Source organism: Elephas maximus, chromosome 22 (assembly GCF_024166365.1).
Source record: "Elephas maximus indicus isolate mEleMax1 chromosome 22, mEleMax1 primary haplotype, whole genome shotgun sequence".
Taxonomy (NCBI): Eukaryota; Metazoa; Chordata; class Mammalia; order Proboscidea; family Elephantidae; genus Elephas; species Elephas maximus.
The window spans coordinates 48,677,214-48,700,357 of NC_064840.1; positions in this window are offsets into that span (position 1 = coordinate 48,677,214).

Sequence of the window (23,144 nt, forward strand, 5' to 3'; positions counted from 1 at the left end):
TGCCAGATGGAATACGCAGGAATCAAATCAACTACATCTGTGGAAAGAGACAATGGAAAAGTTCAATATCATCAGTCAGAACAAGGCCAGGGGCTGACTGTGGAACAGACCATCAGTTGCTCACATGCAAGTTCAAGTTCAAACTGAAGAAAATCAGAGCAAGTCCATGACAGCCAAAATATGACCTTGAGTATATCCCACCTGAATTTAGAGACCATCTCAAGAATAGATTTTACGTGTTGAACTGTAATGACTGAAGACCAGATGGGTTGTGGAATGACATCAAGGATATCATACATGAAGAAAGTAAGAGGTCATTGAAAAGGCAGGAAAGAAAGAAAAGACCAAGACAGATGTCAGGGGATACTCTGAAACTTGCTCTTGAATGCTGAGCAGCTAAAGCAAAAGGAAGAAATGATGAAGTAAAAGAAATGAATAGAAGATTTCAAAGGGTGGCTCGAGAAGACAAAGTAAGGTATTATAATGACATGTGCAAAGAGCTGAAGATAGAAAATCAAAAGGGAAGAAGACGCTTGGTGTTTCTCAAGCTGAAGGAACTAAAGAAAAAATTCAAGCCTCGAGTTGCAACAGTGAAGGATTCTATGGGGAAAATATTAAACGACGCAAGAAGCATCAAAAGAAGATGGAAGGAATACACAGAGTCATTGTACCAAAAAGAATTAGTCGACGCCCAACCATTTCCAGAGGTAGCATATGATCAGGAACCTATGGTACTGAAGGAAGAGGTCCAAGCTGCACTGAAGACATTGGAAAAAAACAAGGCTCCTGGAATTGACGGAATACCAGTTGAGATCTTTCAACAAATGGATGCAGTACTGGAGGTGCTCACTCATCTGTGCCAAGAAATTTGGAAGACAGCTACCTGGCCAACTGACTGGAAGAGATCCATATTTACGCCTATTCCCAAGAAAGGTGGTGATCCAATTAGATGTGGAGTTATGGAACAATATCATTACTATTACATGCAAGCAAAATTTTGCTGAAGATCATTCAAAAGCGGCTGCAGCAATATATCAACAGGGAACTGCCAGAAATTTAGGCCAGATTCAGAAGAGGACTTGGAACCAGGGATATCATTGCTGATGTCAGGTGGATCCTGGCTGAAAGCAGAGAATACCAGAAAGATGTTTACTTGTGTTTTATTGACTATACTAAGGTATTTGACTGTGTGGATCGTAACAAATTATGGATAACATTGTGGAGAATGGAAATTCCAGAACACTTAATTGTGCTCATGAGGAACCTGTACATAGATCAAGAGGCAGTTGTTGGGACAGAACAAGGGGATACTTATCGGTTTAAAGTCAGGAAAGGTGTGCGTCAGGGTTGTACCCTTTCACCATACCTATTCAGTCTGTACGCTAAGCAAATAACCTGAGAAGCTGGACTATATGAAGAAGAATGGGGCACCAGGATTGGAGGAAGACTCATTAACAACCTGCACTATGCAAATGACACAACCCTGCTTGCTGAAAGTGAAGACGACTCGAAGCACTTACTGATGAAGATCAAAGACCACAACCTTCAGTATGGATTACACCTCAACATAAAGAAAACAAAAATCCTCACAACTGGACCAATAAGCCGAATCATGATAAATGGAGAAAAGATTGAAGTTGTCAAGGATTTCATTTTACTTGGATCCACAATCAACAGCCATGGAAGCAGCAGTCAAGAAATCAAAAGACGCATTGCATTGGGCAAATCTCCTGCAAAGGACCTCTTTAAAGCCTTGAAAAGCAAAAAGAGGTCACCTTGAAGACTAAGATGTACCTGAATCAAGCCATGGTATTTTCAATCGCATCATATGCATGTGAAAGCTGGACAATTAATAAGGAAGACTGAAGAAGAATTGATGTCTTTAAATTGTGGTGCTGGCGAAGAATACTGAATATACCACGGACTGCCAAAATAATGAAAAAAATCTGTCTTGGAAGAAGTACAACCAGAATGCTCCTTAGAAGCAAGGATGGCGAGACTGCGTCTTACATACTTTGGATGTGTTGTTAGGAGGGATCAGTCCTTGGAGAAGGACGTCATGCTTGGTAAAGTACATGGCCAACGGAAAAGAGGAAGGCCCTCAAGAAATAGATAGACACAGTGGCTCCAACAGTGGGCTCAAGCATAACAGCAATTGTAAGGATGGCCCAGGATTGGGAACTGTTTTGTTGTGTGGTACATAGTGTCTCTATGAGTTGGAATTGACTCAATGGCACTGACCAACAACTACCTTTCTAAGTGCTGGCATATGACAGTGAGTAAAACCAAATTCCTGCCCTCATGAGCTTACATTCTAATCGCGGGGGTGGGAGGCAGATAACAGATAGATAACAACAAATGGGTTTTCAGTGGCTGATTTCTTTGGAAGTAGATCACCAGGTCTTTCTTCCTGGGAGCCTTTGGGTGGAATTGCACTTCCAACCTTTGGGTTTGTAGCTGAGCCTTTTAACTGTTTGCACCGCCCAGGGACTCCGGAAGAGTAGGTAGGGGCCTGAAAATGGAGGTCTGTGTAGACCAAGACAGGGCTGGGCTTTATCCTGTAGATTGTTGTTAGGTGCCGTCGAGTCGGTTCCGACTCATAGCAACCCTGTGCACAACAGAACGAAACACTGCCCGGTCCTGCACCATCCTTACAATCGTTGTTATGCTTGAGCTCATTGTTGCAGCCACTGTGTCAGTCCACCTTTTGGCAGTCCATGGAATATTCAATATTCCTCACCAACACCACAATTCAAAGGTGTCAACTCTTCTTCCGTTTTCCTTATTCACTGTCCAGCTTTCACATGCATATGATGTGATTGAAAATACCATGGCTTGGGTCAGGCGCACCTTAGTCTTCAGGGTGACATCTTTGCTCTTCAACACTTTGAAGAGGTCCTTTGCAGCAGATTTGCCCAATGCAATGTGTCTTTTGATTTCTTGACTGCTGCTTCCATGGCTGTGGATTGTGGATCCAAGTGAAATAAAATCCTTGACAACTTTAATCTTTTCTCCATTTATCATGATGTGGCTTATTGGTCCAGTTGTGAGGATTTTTGTTTTCTTTATGTTGAGGTGCAGTCCATACTGAAGGCTGTGGTCTTTGATCTTCATCAGTAAGTGCTTCAAGTCCTCTTCCCTTTCAGCAAGCAAGATTGTGTCATTTGCATAACGCAGGTTGTTAATGAGTCTTCCTCCAATCCTGGTGCCCTGTTCTTCTTCATATAGTCCGGCGTCTCGTATTATTTGTTCAGCATACAGATTAAATCGGTATGGTGAAAGGATACAGCCCTGACGCACACCTTTCCTGACTTTAAACCAATCCGTATCCCCTTGTTCTATAGATTAGAGGGAGTTATCTACCTGGGTGGTGCAAACAGTTAACATGCTTGGCTACTAACCAAAAGGTTGAAGGTTCAAGTTTACCCAGAGGCACCTTGGAAGAAAGTCCTGGTGATCGAGTTTTGAAAAATCAATCACTGAAACCCCTGTGGAGCACAGCTGCACTCCGGCACTCGTGGGTTCACCGCGAGTCAGAGTTGACTCGATGGCATCCGGTTATAGAAGTGACTTAAGCTGGGAATGCTGTGATAAGGACTGTGTCTTAATTAGATCACTTTGTGGCAATATGAAGGCAAGAAAACATGTAGGGAGATGCGAAAGCAGGAAGGATATGAGGCCGGGGTCAGAGAGCAAAATGCTGGAGTCTCAGATTTATGAGGTGGAACCTTGCTGCTGACTCCGGGCAAAACACTGTGTTGGGAGTTGCAGGCACACAGATGCTTAAGACCTACAAGGAATTATGGCTTAACAGAAGAGTTAGGCACACAAATAAATTCAAGATGAATACCAGCAGGTGCCATAAAAGAGATAACATGATATAGAAGTTTAGAAGAAAAAGGCAATTGTTAAGGCTTTATGAAGGTCATGTCATCTGGTGAGACTCTTGAAGAATGGGGTCTCTGTGTTGGAGGGGGACCATGGGTTAATACAGGCAAAACTTGGATTCTTTGCAGTTAGTCTATCAAAATGCTCTTAAAAAAGGTTTCATGGTCAAATAATTTAGGTAAACTTTGTCATATCTTTCTTTAGATTATTACAAAGTCCTCAACATATTAAAGGCTCTGCAAATTCCTACAGTACAGAAGCCTATTTAATTTGTTTCCTAAATTTCTATATCTACAAAAGTATCCTCCTGCCCTCAACACACCCCCTCAAACCCACATGTTGATGTTCTTAGGGGCCATTGAGCTGATTTTCACTCATAGCGACCCCGTGTACAGAGTAGAACTGCCCCATACCATAGGATTTTCTAGGCTGTGATCTTTATGGGAGCAGATACCACATATTATTATCCTGTAGAACTCTGTTACACAGAATAAGGTTTTGCGAAACACTGATCTAATCTAGCTCCCCCATCTGACCAAGGAAACTGACATCAAATGAGTTAAGGGCTGTGGGATCAAGATAGCCAGGACTCCAGGCTTTCAATCCAGTGTTCTTCCGTCTCCCAGCCAAAAAGAGTTTTCAGTGAGAATCTGTGTACTGAGCACTGAGCAAGGTATTGTGGAAGATGTAGCCCACATGTATACATAGTTTCTGTCAGCTTCATATTAAAACAAAACAAAGAGATAAACTAAAAACCCCACTATGTTGCACAGGTCACAAAAACATACTGAGAATGAAGGGCCACTCTCATTCCTGGGGAAGGAACATTAGCAAGATTAAGAGGGAGTTGTGGAAAACTGGGGCAGAACAGGCAGTGCCCAGGATCAAACCCAAACAGGGGGATGGAAAACACAACTCATGTCAAGAGCTTGAGTGAAAAGGGAAAGGTCCAGTTTGTGGGAGTGACATGAACGATTTGGCTTTGGTTTTAAAGTCAAAAGCAAAGAGTATGAAAATGAGAAAGAAAAGAGAAATCACATCCACTCTCTGGGATATGGGGATGGCAAAGATGCAGCAAGTAGGTAGGCTCTACTCAGCAAGCTAGGGCAGGTATAGGATCCCCCCGAGGTGAGTGGGTGCGTGTGTACGTGCATGTGTGCTTATGAGGCAGAGGAGTGGAAGATATGGGGATAGGAAAAATCCCACACATTCCCCTGTAATAGCAGGCAGAGCACAGCAGGGTCTTGCCCTTACAGAAATACACAGTAGTATATGGGGGGCTGGCTCTCCAATGATACATATGCACGTTTTGGCACTAGAGTCCTCAGACATATATATCAGAATAATACTGCTCCTCCCCCAGCCACAGCAATAACAGTTGTAAACACTGATAATTAATAATAAAACGATAAGGTTAGGTATAATCTAGTTTGGCAATGTTTCTCATACCTTAATAACTGTAATAACTAATTAGATGTGGCTTTCCTGCTGTTTTAATAACGTGGTGTCACTCATTTACAAAGATCATTTAATTCTTGCTTCTAGCTTCTCCCTCTTCAAATCATTCTAAATTAGTTGCTGTCAGAGTCATCTTTCTAAACAGAACTCTGATGATATTACTTGCCTACTCAAAAAAATCTGCGACAAACACTTCCCTCCCTCCTAATGAATAAAATCCAAGCATCACAGTGTGACATTCAAGGACACCCATGAACTAGTTCCAGTCCACCTCTCAGAATCCTGCCATTAGTCTCTTTTATAATCCTGTGCTCAGAAGTGATATTCAAAATATGTAACAGCCAGTAAAACCCGCTCACCAATCAATCACAACCAATGTGATCACAGCACTGGAGCAGGGACAACTCTTGGGTTACTGGATAATGGGGAAGTGCAGGTAGTCCAGGTAGCAGCTGGAATGGCATCGTTGACATTCAAGAGGCTGGGGCCAGTAGCTTTTTATAGCTAGCTCCAAGTATTTCACAGTTTTAGCAACTTGTATAAGGTGGCGAAATCATTAAGTGCTTGGCTGCTAACAGAAAGGTTAGCAGTTCAAACCCAGGCAGTGGCTCCGTGAGAGAAAGACCCTGTGATCTTCTTCTATAAAGATTATACCCAAGACAGCCCTACAGGAAAGTTCTACTCTGTCGCTTGGGGTTGCTAGAAGTCAGAATTGACTCGATGGCACCCAACAACAACAACAAGAAGAACTTGAACAGCCCTCCTGTACGTGCCAGATGAATATCAGCCTGGCCTGTCTGTGCTTGGCCCTTCCACTTTTTCTCTATTCCCTGCACATACTCTGTTTTCTCTACCCTCCTGCCTTTGTGCATGTGTTTTACCCTCATCCCAAACAAATACAATAAAATTTATCACTGTGTTTCTAAGTCCTATATGTCTCTCAAGTTCCAATTCAGATGTCGTCATTTCTAGCCAAAGCTTTCCCTAATCCCTTTGGCCAAAAATAGTGTTTCTTTCCTCTGAGCTGCGACACTACTTCACCTGTCCCTCTTCTATGCTCTCACCCACAGAGACTGGCTAGATGCTCACCAAATCATTTTCTTTTTCTTCCTGGGCAGAGAGCTAAACTACATTTCCAAGTCTCTGCTGAGGGTGGTCATGTGACCTAGTACTAGCCAATAAAATGTGGGCAGAAATGATACACACCATTCCCAGGTTGGGCTCATATAAAACCTTCCATGTAATCCTCTGCTCTGTTCCCCAGAATGATGCCAGGTAAATGGTGAGGATCCAGTATGGACTATGAGCCTGTAGGAAATGGCAGAGCTTCTTCCTACACATACATGAAGAAACCTGGGTCCCTAAATTACATGTAGAGAGCTGCCCACTGAACACCTCCTTCGAACTGCTAAAAGAGTGAGAAATACACTACTATTGTAAACCACCTATTATCTTCAAACTTGCATTATAGTTTTTTATGGAGTGCTCTTATTTCATCTCATGGATTGCAAGTTTCTTCAACTTAAAGTCCATGTTGAATTCAACTTTTATTAAATAAAATATTTTTCAAACATATACTTTCATATGAAAAGTGTAAAGAACAATATAGCAGACACTAATGTACTTATCAGTTATATTAAACAAATATTAACATGTAATCCATATTTGCTACAGATCCTTCTGAAGTATTGTTATTATAAAACCCAGTGCCGTCAAGTTGATTTCGACTCATATCAACCCTATAGGACAGGGTAGAACTGCCCCATAGCGTTTCCAAGAAGCGCCTGGTGGATTTGAACTGCCAACCCTTTGGTTAGCAGCCATAGCACTTAACCACTACACTACCAGGGTTTCCATAATTGTTATTGTACAGATACAATTATCCTTCATTTCTGTCTCATTTCTCTCTCTTTTCAGAAACGAACATTACTCTTGGGTTGGTGAATTAGTTTTAAATTTGTATCCTCCATTTTCACTCACAATGTCTTGCAAGTGGTAGGTGTTCAAGAAATGATTTATGAATGAACATATCAATTCTGACCCTCTTTTGGTGGAGTTGTTTTCGCACTGGTGGTAATTGACTTAAAATCAATGTCCTTTGTGATCAAATTCATGCATTTCTAGGATCTTTTGCTAGCATCTGTATAACTGTTTGACTCCATGAAATGCAATGAAACAAAATAATTTGCACTTGAATGGAAATAAAATCTGTTGTCTGTGTTGGTATCAAGACTACCTAAACTATCTGACCACAGCGTGATTTTACTGGTGAGGAAAATTTGTTTTCTTCAAAATGCAAAAGTAACTAAGCATTCTCTGGAAACAAATTTTATTTTTCATTGTTGCCTAATATCAAACCCGTTATGGCTGAGTCGATTTCAAGTCATAGTGACTCTGTGGGCCGGAGTAGAAACTGCCCCATAGGTTTTCCAAGGAGCAGCTGATAGATTCGAACTGCTGACCTTCTGGTTAGCAGTTAAGTTCTCAACCACTGCACCACTATGGCTCCTTGACTAATATAGTTCTGATTAATTTTATTTTAATGTAAGTCTTCATAAACTCTCAGATTATATTGCTAGTTTGTCTTTAGACACACTGTACAATAACCTTTAAAACAAAGCCCTCATTAGTGTTGAGTCACAAATATGTGTAAATTAGCTTCACTTTTACTGCAGTCTTTGGATAGAAAGATGAGTCACCACCTACAGTGTTTTTCCAACTCTGCTGCACATTAGGATCATCTGGGGAACTTCAAAAATTCTAACCCCCAGGCTGCACTCCCCCCTCCAGACCAATTGAGTCTGAATCCCTGGGACTGGGACTCAGGCATCAGCAATTTTAAAAACTTTCCAGCTGATACCAACTTGTAGCCAAGTTTGAAGAACAGTGATTTAGAATTTTTAGTTTTCAAATATTCTTTGTGTTTTTTCAAAAAATCCGTGGAGTATGAGAATAAAGTTAGTATGTTTATATCAGGTAATCATTGCTTTGGTTAATTTGAAATGAGCCAGGATATTATCCTGTTTTGACCAGTCCTTCACCATGGCAACAGACTTATCATTTGGGTATAAATAGGATTTTGTACTCCCCAGCCCACACTCTGGTAAATTGCTCAGTAACTTTCTCACTGAATAATAAGATTGCAGAATTACTATTATCAGAAATTATACATTATAACACCAGTTATTTCATTTCCAGTTGGTGTTAAGAAATTAAAGTCACTTAAAATCTAATAACAGAACTACTTACTATTAATTTAATTTCCTTCTAGAAGAAAAAGTTCTTATCAATAATTTATTTTCTGGAGACCATCTTGCCCATCTCATTAAATGATATTTTAGTGAATGTAAAAAAAGAAAAAAAAAATCATCCTTCTAAGCAGAGGCAGAACTGGCTAAATTAGGGAAAGCTCTATCTTCTCTTTGTCTTCTAAGGAATTTTTTGCAAATATTCTATGAGTAAGAGCTTATTAAAAGAGATCTGTTTCCATCCTGTTGTACGTAGGGTTGCTATGAGTAGGAATGGACTCTATGGCACCTAACGACAACAACAAAGGAGCCCTGAGTTTGGGGAATGAGTTCCAGGACTGAGCAGTACGAACAGGCCAGAAGATGATGCTGCTCAAAGATGATGCAATAGTGGAGCATATGCTATGTTTTAGTTCTTCTACCAGTAGTAGGGATGGATTCCTGCCCATCCAGACATATTCTTATCAGGGTTGCATGTTGCACCATTCCAAGGAATGCCATTCATACTGACTCTTGTGAGAAATGTCTCCTATGTAGTGCACAACAAAAGTGATTTTGTACAGAGGTCTCTGATCTGTCCTCCTTGATCAATTCACACATCAGAGTGGCAAATCTGAAGCTTCGTTCAATATGACTGGCTCACCTGGTCTCTAACTATAGAAGTCCACTGTGACTGTTTTAATTCTGGTTTTTGTGGAGAAGTGTTATGGTGCCAGGACTAAGAAGGAGGAGCTAGAAAGGGAGTAAAATTCACATAAACACAATTCAGTGGTCTTCAGTATTCACAGTGCTGTGTAACTATCACCACTATCTAGATCTAGAACATTGTCATTACCCCAAAAGGAACCTCAGTGCACTATGACCAGTCACTTTCCATTCCTCTCTCTCCTCAACTTTTGGTCATTGCTCTGCTTTCTGTCTCTATGGATTTGCCTAGTTTGGATATTTTATATAAATTGACCACCACTCATCAGTTAGTTTGTTGTACTGTCAATGATAAGATAATATCTATATGCCTACAAGGAAGACCAGTTAATATGACTGTCATTCAAATTTGTACACCAACTACTAATGTCAGAGATCAATGGAAGATTTTACCAACTTCGGCAGTCTGAAACTGATCAAACCTGCAATCAAGATGCATTGATTATTACTGGTGATTGGAATGTGGAAGTTGGAAATAAAGAAGAATTAGTAGTTGGAAAATATAGCCTTGATGATAGAAATGACACCAGAGATTGCATGACAGAATTCTGCAAGACCAAAGACTTATTCATTGCAAATGTCTTTTTTCAACAACAAGAACAGCGACTATACACATGGATCTCACTGAATAAAATACACAGGAATCAAATCAACTACATCTGTGGAAAGAGACAATATGGAAGCTCCATATCATCAGTCAGAATAAGGCCAGGGGCTGACTGCAGAACAGACCATCCATTGCTCATATGCAAGTTCAAGTTGAAGCTGAAAACAATTTTCAAAAGTCCATGAGAGTCGAAATGCAATCTTGGGTATATCCCACCTGAATTTGGAGACCATCTCAAGAATAGATTTGATGCACAGAACACTAATGACCAGAGACCAGATGAGTTGTGGGATGACATCAAGGACGTCATACATGAAGAAAACAAAAGGTCATTAAAAAGACGGGAAAGAAAGAAAAGACCAAAATGGATGTCAGAAGAGACTCTGAAACTTGCTCTTGAATGTAGAGTAGTTAAAGCAAAAGGAAGAAATGATGAAGTAAAAGAGCTGAATGGAAGATATCGAAAGGTGGCTCCAGAAGACAAAGTAAAGTATTGTAATGAAATATGCAAAAGCCTGCAGTTAGAAAACCGAAAAGAAAGAACACACTCAGCATTTCTCAAGTTGAAAGAACTAATGGAGAAATTCAAGCCTCCAGTTGCAATATTGGAGGGTTCTATGGGCAAAATATTGAACGACACAGGAAACATCAAAAGAAGATGGAAAGAATACATAGAGTCGCTATACCCCCCCAAAACTGGGTTGATGTTCAGCCATTTCAGGAGGTAGCATCTGATCAAGAACCGATGGCACTGAAAGAAGTCCAAGCTGCACTGAAGGCATGGGCAAAAAACAAGGCTCCAGGAACTGACGGAATACCAACTGAGATGCTTCAACAAGCGGATATGCAACACAGGAAGTGCTTACTCATCTTTGACAAGATATTTGGAAGACAGCTACCTGGCTAACTGACTGGAAGAGATCCATATTTGTGCCCATTCCAAAGAAAGGTGATCCAACAGAATGCGAAATTATCGAATGATATCATTAATATCACACACAAGTAACATTTTGTTGAAGATCATTCAAAAACAGTTGCAGCTTTACACTGACAGGGAATTGCCAGAAGTTCAAGCCAGATTCAGAGGAGGACATGGAACAAGGGATATCATTGCTGCCATCAGATGGATCTTGGCTGAAAGCAGAGAATACCAGAAAGATGTTTACCTGTATTTTATTGACTATGTAAAGGAATTTGACTGTGTGGATCATAACAAATTATGGATAGCATTGTGAAGACTGGGAATTCCAGAACACTTAATTGTGCTCATGAGGAACCTGTAAACAGACAAAGAGGCAGTTGTTTGAACAGAACAAGGGGATAGCGGGTGGCTTAAAATCAGGAAAGGTGTGTGCCAAGGCTGTATCCTTTCACCACACTTATTCAGTCTGTATGCTGAGCAAATAATCCAAGAAGGTAGACTATATGAAGAATGTGGCATCAGGTTTGGAGGAAGTCTCATTAACAACCTGCATTATACAGATGACACAACCTTGCTTGCTGAAAGTGAAGAGGACTTGAAGCGCTTACTAATGAAGATCAAAGACCACAGCCTTCAGTATGGACTGCACCTCAACATAAAGAAAACAAAAATCCTCACAACTGGACCAATAAACAACATCATGATAAACAAAGAAAAGATTGAAGCTGTCAAAGATTTCATTTTACTTGGATCCACAACCAATTCCCGTGGAAGCAACAGCCAAGAAATCAAATGACCTCTTTAAACTGTTAAAAAGCAAAGATGTCGCCTTGAGGACTAAGGTACCCCTGACCCAAGCCATGATATTTTCAACTGCCTCATATGCATGTGAAAGCTGCACAATGAATAAGGAAGACTAAAGAAGAATTGATGCATTTGAATTACGGTGTTGGTGAAGAATATTGAATATACCACGGACTGCCAGGAAAACGAACAAATCTATTTTGGAAGACGTATAGCCAGAATACTTAGAAGTGAGAATGCTGAGACTCTTTCTCATGTACTTTGGACATGTTACCAGGAGGGACCAGTCCCTGGAGAAGGGCATCATGCTTGGTAAAGTAGAGGGTCCTTGTAACAGAGGGAGACCCTCAACAAGATGGATTGACACAGTGGTTGCAACAGTGGGCTCAAACAGCAAGTATTGTGAGGATGACATAGGACTGGGCATTCTGTCGTACATAGGGTTGCTGTGAGTGGGAACTGACTCATAAATTGAATTAACAACAACATATAAATTGAATTAACAACAACATATAAATTGAATTATACAATTTGTGGCCTTTTGTGTTTGGCTCCTCTCATTTGGCATAATATTTTCTAAGTCCATTCATGTCGTAGCATGTATCAGGACTTGATTCTCTTTTATGGCTGAGTAATAACCCATTGTGTGGTTATATCACATTTGTTTATCCATTCATTGGTTGCTGTACATTTGGGTAATTTTTACTTTTTTGTTGTTCTGATGGTTAAGATTGGGTGTCAGCTTGGCTGGTGTTTATTCTCAGTGTTTATATGTGATCACTCCCCTGATGGAATCTGCTGTGAATAGCTAATCAGTTTAAAGGGAATTTCCTTGGGGGTGTGGCCTGCACCTGAATATAAGCAGATGTTCTAGCTTTTTGCTTACTCTGGATCCTGTGGCTGCCTTCTGATTGTCTGACCTCCAGGGTTTGCAAATTGAGCTATCAGCTTATCTGCAGATCTTGGGATTTGTTGATCTTCACAGCCTGTGAGCACAGCCCTGCTCTCTGACCTGCTGATCTTGGGTTCACCAGCCCCTGCCACTATGCAAATCAGGAGAAGCCTTGTGGTCTTGCCTGCCAATCTTGGGATTCCTCGATATTCACAGCTTGTGAGCAAGAGCCCTGCTTTCCGACCTGCCAATCTTGAGTTTGCTGGCCCCTGTGGCTAAGTGAATAGGGAGAACCCTCTATCCCAGTCCACGAAACTTGGGAGGTTCCATCCTCTACAATCGCGTGAGCCGTTTCTTTGATTTAAATCTCTCTTTCATTACAGGGTCATAGGAAAAGAGGAAGACCCTCAACGAGGTGGATTGACACAGTGGCTGCAGCAATGAGCTCAACAATGGTGCAGGACTGGGCAGTGTTTCCTTCTGTTGTGCTTAGGGTCACTATGAGTCAGAACCTAACAACAACAACAACTACATACGTTTGTATGCTTTACTGGTTTTTCTTCTCTGGAGAACCCAGCCTAAGATAGTTATTGTGAATAGTGCTATTATGAACATTAACGTATAAATTTTTGTTTGAACAATTGTTTTCCATTCTTTTGGACCTATACCTAAGAGTGAAATTGCTGGATCACATGGTATTTCTGTATTTAATTTATTGAGGAATAGCCATACTGTTTCCCACAGTGACTGCACCATTTTAGATTCTCATCAGCAATGTATGAGGATTCCAACTTCTCCACATCCTCAGCAATGTTTTGTTATTTTCCATTAAAAGATAAAATTATAGCCATCTTGGTGGATGTGAGGTGGTAGCTCATTGTAATTTTGATTGCATTTTCCTAATGTTGAGCATGTTTTCATGTGCTGGTTGGCTACTATTAACCTTCTTTGGAGAAATATCTATCAAAGTCCTTCACCCATTTTTAAATGGAGTTGTTTGTCTTTTTGTTGTTGAGTTGTAAGGGTTCTTTACACATTCTGAAAAATAGATCATTATTAAATATTTTGTTTACAAATATTTTCTCTCATTCTATGGATTGTCTTTTCACTTTCTTGATAACTGTCCTTTTGTGAAAATTTCTTTTTTCACAAAAGCTTCCTTTATTTTAGACTGCTGAGCTGAGGACTAAGTGGTTTTTTTCCCCTAAACTTTATGTATTTTGCTGTTGTTGTTGAGAATATACATAACAAAACATACACCAATTCAACAGTTTCTACATGACAATTTAGTGACATTGATAACATTCTTTGAGTTATTCAACTATTCTCATCCTCCTTTTCTGAGTTGTTCCTCCCCCATTAACATAAATTCATTGTCCCCCAAGGTTCCTATCTAATCTCTCAAGTTGCTGTTATTAATTTGATCCTATGTGGATAGTTCTTAAAAAAGCATAATGCTCAAGGCAGACCTTTTTTTTTTTTACTAGTTTACCTAAACTATTGTTTGATTTTAAGATGACTTCAGGGGATATTTTTGGTTTAACTTTAAAGATTATCTCAGGGCAATAGTTTCAGGGGTTCTTCTACCCTCCATGGTTCCAGGGAGTCTGGGGTCTATGAGAATTTGAAATTATGTTCTGCATTTTCCCCTTTTGATCAGGATTCTTCTATGGAATCTTTGACCAAATTATTCAGTAACGGTAGCTGGGCATCATCCAGTTTTTCTGGTCTTCTGGCAAAAGAGGCAGGTGTTCATGGAGGCAGTTAGCCACACATACCACATCCTCCTGCTATTCCTGACTCTCCTTCTTCTTTAGTTGCTTCAGGTGACTAGAGACCAATTGCTGTGCCTTGGATGGCAACTTGAAAGCTTTTAAGAACTCAGGCACTATGCAACAAATTAGGAGGTAGAACAGAAGCGCTAAGCAGGTTATTAAGCCAATTAATTGGGATGCCCCATGAAACCATGACCCTAAACCTCCAAACCAAGGAACCAAATCCTATGAGGTATTTGTTGTGCATAAGCAGCCTTAGCAGCAAGTTCTTTTTTTTTTTTGTCGTTGTTGTAAACATATCTATCACAAAAAAAAACTTTTGCCCATTCATTTTTTACAGATGTATAACTTATTGATAGCAATTATAATGATTGGTTGTGCAACCTACCCTTAATCAATGTGATTTTTCCATCACTTTTAACCCCCCTTTTACCCTGCCCTCCTGCCCCTTGTAACCAAAGTAAACTTTGGTCTCTATACATTTGCCTTTATAAACTCTGGACAATAGCTTATTACTAGGTATTTGCAAGTATTTTCTCCTATCCTGTGGGTTGTCTTTTCACTTTCTTGATAGTGTCCTTTTGTGAATGAAAATTTTTAGTTTTTATGAAGTTTAATTCATCTGTTTTTTTCTTTTAGGCTTGTGTTTTTGGTGGCATATCTAAGAAACCATTGCCAAATCCAAGGTCATAAAGATTTACCCCTATAAAGTATAGCTCAATTTTGTCTTTTCCCAAGTGGTCATCTGGTTGTCCTAATAACGTGTAGTTTAAAACTTCCTCTTCTGTCCAGTGGTTTAGTATGCTGCTAAATTTCCACATACTCTTGGCATATCAGATTTTAAGTTCTTGTCCTCTGATCAATTTCAAAATGTTCTTTTTCCTGAAGCATCATGAGGAGAACACAGAATTATTTTTGAATACTGAATCCATACTCTATAACTAGAATTATATAGTTGACGAACAGATTTACATATAATAAACTTTAGAGTATATTAACTTCCAATCTTCCCTAAGGAAATTGTTGTAATTAGTGTATAAATGATAATGATTATTTATTGAATATTTGCTAAAAGCTTTACATAAGCAATCTTACTTAGTTTTTACAAGAGCCACACGAAGCAGGAATAAGTAAACTTACTTATTAGATGATGTCTTAGGCTGGGTTCTCTAGAGAAGAAAAACCAGTAAAATTTATAAATATATATATAGAGAGAGATTTATATCAAAGAATGGCTCACATGGTTGTAGAGGCTGGAACGTCCCAAGTCTGTGGGTCAGGATAGAGGCTTCTCCTGATTCACGTAGATGCAGGGGCTGCGAGCCCAAGGTTGGCAGGTCAGAAAGCAGGACTCTTACTCATAGACTGTGAGGATCGACGAATCACAGGATTGGCAGACAAGACTGCAGGTAAGCTGCTAGCTCAAGTCCCAAGAACTGGAGGTCAGACAAACAGGAGCCAGCTGCACGATTCAGAGTGAGCAAAAGCCCACAAGCCTTACCAGAAAGTCCACAAATATTTGATGCAGGCCACACACCCAAGGAAACTCCTTTTCAACTGACTGGCTACTCATAGATGACCCCGGCATGGAGGTGATCACATTATATCCAATCTCATCATGGAAGTGATTACAACATCATACGACTGCCAGACTACATCATAACTGCCAAACCACTGAGAATCATGGCCCAGCCAAGTTGACATACAACCTTAACCATCACAGATGACGAAACAGGCTCAGAGAGTTATAAAGTGCTCTTCCAAGTTAGAGAGCCACTAGGCTATGACGGCAACATTTGAAATCAGTCTCTGTGACCAGTCTGATCCCTTCTATTTGTCTCACATTGCCCTTGTCCTGTGTCTCCCATACAAAAGTTGTGCTTCTTGTGCTGTGATCTCCAATATTCTTTCAGTTTGTGTGCTGTCGCCTACATTGTTATTAGTGCCAAATCTTTATCCATTAATTTTTCTTTTTTTTAAACAGGAGTCTTTCCTTCTCTTGTGGAGCCCTGGTAGTGCAGTGCTTAAGCGTGTGGTTGTTAGCCAAAAGATCAGCAGTTCAAATCTACCAGTCGCTCCTTAGAAACCCTATTGGGCAGTTCTACTCTGTCCTAGAGGGTTGCTATGAGTCGGAATTGACTAATGATAATGATTTTTTTTTTTTTCCTTCCTTTTGACCTTCTCTGCAAACTATTGGGTGCTTGCTCTTGTCAGTAAATTGAATGGGCTGGACTGCAGCTATCTGACCCTCCCTAACCTCATGCTCAGTGTCAGCATTTTCTTTTATTCTCTTTGCTGATTCAACGCTCCCCTCTAAAATGTCTAATAAAATTTTAGGAAAAGATAACTAAAGGGAATTAGTAAGCTGAAAAGACAAAAACCAAACCAAACCAAAATAAAACAAAAAACAACTTAAAAAAATGGACATCATTGCTGACAGAGTTCTTAGGCCTCTACCCGGGGGCCCTCCTCTGGCCAGCTCTATTCTTAGTCCCTGACCGGGCACCATGTTGTTTTGTTGGCCCACCCTACCCAACAGGACTGCCTTGACCATGTTCTTCTCTTCAGTCTCTTTTTCTTTCTATGGCCTAAGGAGAGTGAAGCAATCTCTCCCCATTTCAAGCATTCCTCTCAGTTAGACTTGGAGTCTCTGGGTCGTACAAATGGTTAAGGTATAAAAAGTTGGCAGAATCCACCCAGAGGCCTCCTGGAAGAAAGGCCTGGCGATCTACTTCCGAAAAATCAGCCACTAAGAACCCTCTGGAGCACAGTTCTACTCTAACACACATGAGGTCGCTATGAGTCAGAGTCAACTTGAAGGCGACTGCTGGTGTCAGTCAGCCTAATATAATCTGCCGAGACGCAATTCTGCACACAATGAAAGCAATCTTTTATATTAACAATGCAATGCAATTTATGCCTTGTTTCCTGAACTTTCCATTTCAGAGCAGGAACTGGACTTCTTTTTTCTTATCCAAAAGTCACTCCAAACTGGGTAAAAAACAAAAAAAGCAGAAAATGTTGCCAAATTTCAGATTTGCAGCCGGATCCTGAGTCTAGCCATCAAGATTTTAGAAAAATTGAAATAGACTCTCTATGAGGGTTCCTGGAGGATAACACAGTACAATACACAGATTCAAATATTTGTTAAATTTATTGAATTGGATGGCTTTTCCTTGAGACAAATATTTACTTAGTCATTGCAGTCTCCTAGAAGATTTTCCATCAGAGGATGAAAGAGAAGGTATTAAATCAGGGCATGATCTCCAAAATTAATGTTGTCTTGTGGTGAGCTGGAGCGAAAGTCCTGGCAGACTGCTATTATCCAGTCCTTCCAGGACGGCCACCCCTTAGAGACAGGGAGCTTGCCTAGCACTAGGCAATAGCTTACCAATTCCACTTATTTTATTTTAATTAATTTACCTAGGGTTGGAAATGGAGGAGTATCATAAATCACTTATAAGAAACGTATAAACCCAGAATATTAATTTACTGGTTTAAAATGACAAGTATATATTATTGGCAACCTGTAATCCCAGTCTTTGAAAACCAGTTTTTATACTTAATAGGAAGCAAAATTTTTCTGAGCTGATGTGAGGCTATTTACAGTCTTCTTTTATTTTCTTTAATATGAAAATTTATTAATTTCACCACAAAAATATGTATTTAGTTTTATTGAAGTGCTCCAGATGCTGCTGGGGATGTTACGTACTTACTTTACAGTGTACCATTGTGTTTCCTTTCTAAAATCTGAAAATGTCTGATTTCTGAAGCAAATCTGGCCCCAGAAGTCTTGGGTAAGGGACTTGAACCTGTGCTGCTAGGAGATGGTAGCCTTGCACCCACACTCAGGGGAATCCCTTACTGGTATCAAAGGGTCTGGAAAACAGCCAGGCCCCCGAGGTCGGCAGGTGAGCATGGAACACAGTCAGATGAAGCTGAACAGTCACATGTATTCACTCACCTTGCTTGTGAGGAACCTGAGAGACTCGTCCAAGCTTTGTGACAGCAGAGCCCGCTCTGTGGCCATAACACTCTTAATCTGTCAGTCTGTCCTTCTCTTAGAAAGACCTGGATGAAACCTAAAATCGTTTTACTACAAAATTATCATATGTCCATATTTCCTATCAATGACCAAAGATTTTCATCATGTGGGGACTGCTTCAAAATATTCAGACATTAGACTGTAGCTTATTTTACTCAGGGCATTTCTCTCTTCTGACTCTTCTTTCTCTCATTAAAATTGTTTTATTAAAGTATAAATATTGAAAAGATCACAGATTTTAACTGTACAGTTCAAATTTTTTTTCACAAACTGAATACATTTGGATAACTAACACCCAGATCAAGAAACACAGCATGAGGAGCACCCACAAGCTTTCCTCACAGCCTATTCCAGTCTGTGGACCTGCAATAGATCTTATGGATGTCTTCTTGATAGGACATGGGGCAGGCACCCTTGGTATTTTGAAGATCTATAGGAGACACAAGATTCCTGGGTGGCACATGTGGTTAATATGCTCAGATGCTAACTGAAAGATTAGAGAGTTGAGTCTCCCCCATAACTGAAGTGGTGCCTCTGAAGAAAGACCTGGCAATTTACTTCTGAAAAATCAGCCATTGAAAACTCTATGGAGTAGAATTCTACTCTGACACATGGAGTAGTCATGAGTTGGAATGGACTCTGTGGCATCTGGTTTCTGGTTTATAGGAGACACACCATTCTCCCTAGCCACATTTACAAGATATCATTTAATGAGGTTGACACATTGAACATATTCACAAAAATAGCTAATTCCATTTCTTTGTATGAATTCCTATTATTCCTGTAAGACTGAAGACTCTTTCTGGCCTTGTCATTGAGTTAACAGACGTTTTAGGCTGGGTTCTCTGGAGAAGCAAAACTAGTGAAGCACATACGTAGAGAGAGAGAGAGACAGAGACACAGAGACAGAGAGAAAGAGAAAGGGAGATTTATTTCAAAGCAATGGCTTACATGGTTGTAGAGGCTGGAAAGTTCCAAGTCCATGGGTTGGGAGTCAAGCTGGAGGCTTCTCCTGACTCATGTAGCTGCAGGGGCTGATGGCAGGCCACTGACCCACAGGCTATGGAGGCTGACACATCTCAAGATTGGCAGGTAAGCTGCTAGCTCAAGTCCCAAGAACTGGAGGTCAGATGATGACGAGCGGGATGCAGGATCCAGAGCGAAAGCCTTGCTGGAACATCCATTTATGTACTGGAGGCAGGCCACATCTCTAAGGAATCTTCCTTTCAACTGATTGGCTGCTCATAGCAGATCTCATCATGGAGTTGATTACATCATTACGTAACTGCCAAACTACATTGTAACTGCCAAAGCACTGAGAACTATGGCCCAGCCAAGTTGACACGCAACCTTAACACATTGGGATATGCATTTATTTGTAGTCTGGAGCTGTTGTGCACTGACTACCACTGTTTAACAAAGATTTCAGGGAAGCCAAGAGCTTCTGGGCAGCATATGTGAATTTGGGAGGGAAAAAATTTTCTCTCCTGGGGAAATCTAATGTATTAAGAACATGTTAGCAAGATGTTACCAAGTATAGTGGAAAACTATTGCTTGTTACAGTCCTGCTAAAACAGCAGTTCATCTCACTACAGCACTGGCCTCTATCTGCAGTTGGGGATTACTTATTCTTTAGACCATGCACTTGGGGAATCTACTCCCAGCTCTGGGGAAGAGCGAATGGAGAATAAAGCCAGGCCTAAGTCAATCAGGACACTGCCATTCCTGGGCCCAGGGTGCCTTCAAATAAAGGGAATTGGTTTTCAATTTGCCCTGTAAGGATGGGGGTAGGGATCTGAGGAAGTGAAAGAGTGGGTAGAAATTTCTAGCTAGCTCTATTTAGCCCCACACAAGTACAGGTTCTGGGACTTTCCTTTTGCCAACATTACTGCCTTCTCTGTGTGCCCAAGGCCCTACTCTCTATTCCTGGAGGGTTAAAATTATCCTGAAGTTGGCATTATCCCTAAAGTAAAGTTTGGATGAACTGGTAAAATCTGAAGCTCCAAGAGATGCCACTTCTATTAGACAATTGGCAGGTCCTTTGCAGGCTGCTGTTGATGGGATTCCTCTCTGCCTGGCATGAGGACAGAACTGCTAGTGCCATTTGCTTATCTCACATGAATTGGCCTCTCAGAAAACTTCCCTGGACTGAGGGTGCCTACCCCCTGAGTTTGACTGTCCTTGGCAATTACTCCCCACCTGTCCACATTTTTTTTGTCCACATGGTGCTCAAAATTCAGGAGACCTCAATTTCCTCCTTCCTCTCATGCCCTCTCTCTCCTGCCCTCCCAGCCAAGGACACCTTTATCTTCTCCCACAGGGCAAGGAGGTATGACTCCTTATGAATTCTACTTTCAATCAAATTTAGTGAGCAAACGTCATGCCTCAGTCTTTTCAAGCTTTGCCTTTTGAGCAAAAAGGCCATATTCTTTCCTCCTACAATGCCTGGTTTATGTAGAACAAAGTTTTAGTTTCCACAACTCCTGTCCCTGGGTTTTAAGTGCCTCTTCTGGAAGTCAAAAAGCGGAACATAGACTCTTCTTTCTTTCTGCATTTCAGCTACAACAACCCTACCGCCATGAAGCAATGGATGCCTCTTACAGAATGGCAGCTGTCACAAACAAGAAAGTACAAAACAAAATTAAAGATTTTAGTATAATTTAAAATATTATTTCACAACACACCTGATCTGTGTTCTCCAGTCAGAGTGACTCTCTGGACCCTAGGTGGAATCAGGTTGTGAACCCTGCTGAGAGAGATCCCATCTGGGAGTGCGGTGGCACAGCTCTAGACCAACTCACTAAAAAGCACATTGGCCAAATGGCCAGTTTGCGGAATAACCACTTTTCCAGATTTATTTATTTCTTTTAACTATCTAGTTTTAGTTCACTTATTTTCATTTTGTGTTCAAACTACATCTTAAAGTAAGTCCACTTGTGTGCTTTCAGGCTCCCTGATGCTACTCTCATGAAATTGGCTTTTGGTGAACTGGTTTTTGGTGAATAGCTCCATTACCAGTTCAGACTGAAGAAGCAAAAATGAGGAGAGAGAAATCCTGGTTACATCAACTGAGCCTCTAACCACCTGAGCCTGAAGCCATTGTTCATTTACCTGAGCTAATAAAATCTCTTTCGACTTAAGTCAACTTAATCTGGGTTTTCAGTCACTTGCAACTGAAAGGATCTGAATGGGCACAGAGTAGAATTCTTGTTTTATTTTTTTCCAGAATTATTTTTATTGATTTTTGCTAGACTGAAAATAATTGCCTTTAAATAATTCAAACTATTAATACAAATATACAGATGTTAACTTGTTTATTGAGGAGTAATTCACACACAACAAATTGTACCCAGTTAAAATGCACACTTGGATGAGTTTTGACAGATATACATAACCATGGAACCACCACCATGATCGAGGTACAGAATAGATCCATTACCCCCGAAAGTCATTCTTATTTCTTCATGTTCTTTATGCTGACTTTCACTTTCTGAGGCCAAAACTGATGAAGTAAAGGGAAAATCTATACTTTCTATTTAGTTTCTTTTAAGGCTCAGGTTTCTTTCTCCCTTTCTGCTCTATGCCAATCCTATGCTTGTACTAACGCAATGGAAGACACTCCTTAGGGACAGCTTAAACCAAAGATAAAGAGAGGGAGTCAGAGCAGATTATTTTAATTTTTTATTTTCATTTTATGTTTTAATTAGCTATCACTTGTTGCATACTATGTGTTTGGCACTGTTTCTAAGTATTTTACATGAATTATCTTGTTCGATCTTTAAGCATTCTAGGTAGGTATTCTTATTTCCCAATTTTGCAGATGAGGAAACTGAACCATGTAGCAGTTACCTTGATCAAGGTTAAAAAGTTAACAGGTAGCTTAATCAGTCAGGGTTCCTAGCTGCAAACAGAATCCACTCTATCTAGTTTACCAACCCACTGCTGTCGAGTCGATTCCGACTCCTAGCGACCCTATAGAAAAGGGTAGAACTGCCCCATAGAGTTTCCAATGAACACCTGGTGGATTTGAACTTCTGACCTCTTGGTTAGCAGCTATAGCACTTAACCACTATGCCACCAGGGTTTCCTCTATCTAGTTTAGGAATGTATTACAGAGTATCAGGTATGTTACAGAATCTACAGGAGGAGGTTTGAGAGGTTGAGCTCCCAGGAACAATTTCTAGAACCACGCAACAAACCTGTCCTAGTAAGGGAACTGCTGCTGTTACTATAGCTGACACCAGAGTCACATTGCTCTGTCACAGTCAGGAATCTACCACTGTTGTCATTGACTGCTCAACCACACTGCCTCTGGCATGACTCAGGCCACTTGGTGGATGCCCTTCGCTGTCTCGTTTATTCATATAACTCGGTTCTGAGTAGTCTTACAAGGGCACATCTAATGGGTGGAATTTAAGTCATATATCTGTTCTCTAATGACAAGGGAAGCTGGAAAGTGTAGTTCTTTGGGACTGTACATTGGGAACCGTGGGATTTATGCAGTGGGTACTAATACAATGTAGAGAAAACATTTGAGATATTTTAGGTTGGCATTAACAGCAGATAGTGGCAGAGTCAGGATCCAAACACTGGCAGATTGACCCCAGAGTCCACGGTTATAAACAGTATTATACTGCCTCTCACCTAATCTTCTTAAAAAAAAATCATGAAACCAATCTTGTAGACTAATGCTCATGCTTTTATGGGGTAAAAAAAATGAGATTCTACTACATATGCCTTAATATGTTTTATTATCGTGAGCCTCCTTTTGTACTGTACCCTACTTTATTACAGACTCTT